Source organism: Sorex araneus, chromosome 2 (genome assembly GCF_027595985.1).
Source record: "Sorex araneus isolate mSorAra2 chromosome 2, mSorAra2.pri, whole genome shotgun sequence".
In the NCBI taxonomy this organism is placed as follows: domain Eukaryota; kingdom Metazoa; phylum Chordata; class Mammalia; order Eulipotyphla; family Soricidae; genus Sorex; species Sorex araneus.
The window spans coordinates 167,041,373-167,044,120 of NC_073303.1; the positions used below are offsets into that span (position 1 = coordinate 167,041,373).

At 38.1% G+C, this 2,748-nt stretch overlaps 1 pseudogene; it reads left to right on the forward strand.

Annotated features, from left to right (window-relative positions):
- Positions 1–204: 204 nt before the first annotated feature.
- LOC101547043 (zinc transporter ZIP6-like) lies at positions 205–2,075 on the forward strand (annotated as a pseudogene).
- The last annotated feature ends 673 nt before the right edge of the window (positions 2,076–2,748 follow it).

Consider the following 2,748-nt stretch of genomic DNA (forward strand, 5'->3'; position numbering starts at 1 on the left):
TGGCCCGGATTTTATTTCTCCATCCTTTGCGGAGAGGCTGGCAAGCTACCGAGAGTATCCCGTCTGCACGGCAGAGCCTGGCAAGCTACCTGTGGCATATTCGATATGCCAAAAACAGAAACAACAAGTCTCACAATGGAGACGTTACTGGTGCCCACTCAAGCAAATCGATATACTATGGGACGACAATGCTACTGTGTATATATGTATAATCATCACAAAGCTGTTTGGCCAGATTCTGATAGTTTGGGTAAAGACCCCTAATCCAGTCAGGGAAAAGGATCTCACAGACAGAACATACCAATAATAGATGGAGTGTCTTAACCAAGGATTGAATTGGTGGTAGTAAAGTGACCTCAACTGTAGATGATGTTATTTCTGAAGGAACTCACTTTCTAGAGACAATTGAAACTCAAAGCCTGGAAAACTTTCACTCAAAGATGTGGGCAGTTCCACTCTACCCAGTATCACAGAAAAAAGCCAGGTGATTTGACTAGCTAGTAGAATAGCAAATGAATCTATGAGTGAATCCCGAAAAGAAAAGTCCTCATGCATTCCAGAAACACAAATGAAAACTCACAGGAGTGTATCAATGCATCAAAACTGCTTACCTCTTATGTCATTGGCATCCAGGTTCTGCTGAATGCAATCCAGTTCAGCTATCTCTGCTCAGCCATCATCAACCAAATTGATGCTAGGTCCCGTTTGGTTCACACAAGTAGTGAAGAAAAAAACTGAAGTCCCTCCAAAGTCCCATTCTTTACAAATAGCCTGGGTTGGTGACTTTACAGCCATTTTCATCATCAGTTTCCTGTCTCTGCTGGGTGTTATCTTAGTGTCTCTTATGAATTGAGTGTTTTTCAAATTTCTCCTAAGTTTTCTTGTGGCATTAGCTGTTGGAACACTGAGTGATGATGCTCTTTTGCATCTACTTCCTCATTCTCATGCAAGTCACCACCGTAGTCACACCCATGAAGCTATCAGAATGAAGAGGGGACCAATTTTCAGTCACCTGCCTTCTCAAGACCTCGGGGAAAATGCCTATTTTGATTCCACTTGGAAGGGTCTCACAGCGCTAGGAGGCTTGTGTTTCATATTTCTTGTTGAACATGTTTATCACTTTATCACTCACATTGATAAAGCAATTTAAAGATAAGAAGAAAAAGAATTAAAAAAAAACTGAAAGTGATGATGATGTGGAAATTAAGAAGCAATTGTCCAAGTACGAATCTCAACTTTCAACAAATGAGGAGAAAGTGGATACAGATGATAGATCAGAAGGTTATTTACGAACAGACTCTCCAACTTTTATTCTCAACAGCCAGCAGTGTTGGAAGAAGAGGAGGTCGTGATAACTCATTCTCATCCACAAGAAGTCTACAATGAGTATGTGCCGAGAGGGTGCAAGGATAAATGTCACTCATTTCCACGATACACTCGACCAATCCGATGAGCTCATTCACCACCACCATGAATACCACCACATTCTGCACCACCACCACCACCACAACTACCACCCCCACAGTCACAGCCAGCACTACTCTAGGGAAGGGCTGAGAGATGCTAGCTTCACGACTTTGGCATGGGTGATTATGGGTGATGGTCTGTACAAATTCAGTGATGGCCTCGAAATTGGGGCTGTTTTTATTGAAGGTTTATCAAGTGGTCTAAGTACTTCTGTTGCTGTGTTTTGTCATGAGTTGCCTCATGAATTAGGTGACTTTGCTGTTTTACTCAAGGCGGGCATGACTCTTAAGCAGGCTGTTCTTCACAGTGCTTTATCAGTCATGTTGGCATATCTTGGAATTGCAACAGGAATTTTCATCAGCCGTTATGCTGAAAATGTTTCCATGGGGATTTTTGCACTTAATGCTGGCTTGTTCATATATGTTGCTCTGGCTCATATGGTACCTGAGATGCTGTACAATGATGCTAGTGACCATGGATGTATCCACTGGGGATATTTCTTTTTACAGAAATCTGGGATACTTTTAGGCCTGGAAATATACAAAATATAAATTATGTTCTATATTTCCATATTCAAACATAAAATTGTGTTTCATATAAATTTCTAACTAGTAGCTCAAACAATGTCTGTAGTTTGAATAGGTCACACGGAGATGAGAGTTTGTATGCTGGAAGCAACAGCATTTAAGGTCATTTTTGTGTCTTCTATATGAATATTGTTGTTTATTATGCTTATAAGTTCAGTTATGGAAATAACATAAAGGTACATTTAAATATTTAAGTTATTCTGTTTGGGGAATATAAGCTATATGTGCATTTTACCAATATTACCAGTTTATTGTATAAACAGGAGATTTGGTATGTGTTCTGTATATTTTAGTGGAAAATCTTCAGTGTTTTTACTAGAACTAATGTAATACAGTTAATCCCCAATATTTGGTTTTAGGCCTCTGAACAGTTGTGGATGTTTCAGAATGAAAATATGTGCAATTCCAAGATGCTAATGAAGCTATACTAAATTTAATTTATGAAATAGAAAAAGGGAAGAGTCAGAAAGAATTAAGAATGCATAGATTTCTTTTTAAAGATTATAAAACTGTTTATAAAATAGGAAAGATTTAGATTTAATTAAAGGGCAATATTAGCATATAATGCAACCTGAACTTTTTTGTCCAAGTATTAATATTCTTGTAAGACCACAGTGAACACTTTTACAAATTCAATTGTACTTTTAGCTTTGTATAATAGAGGTCGCGGTATATTTAATAAATTCATCAATAT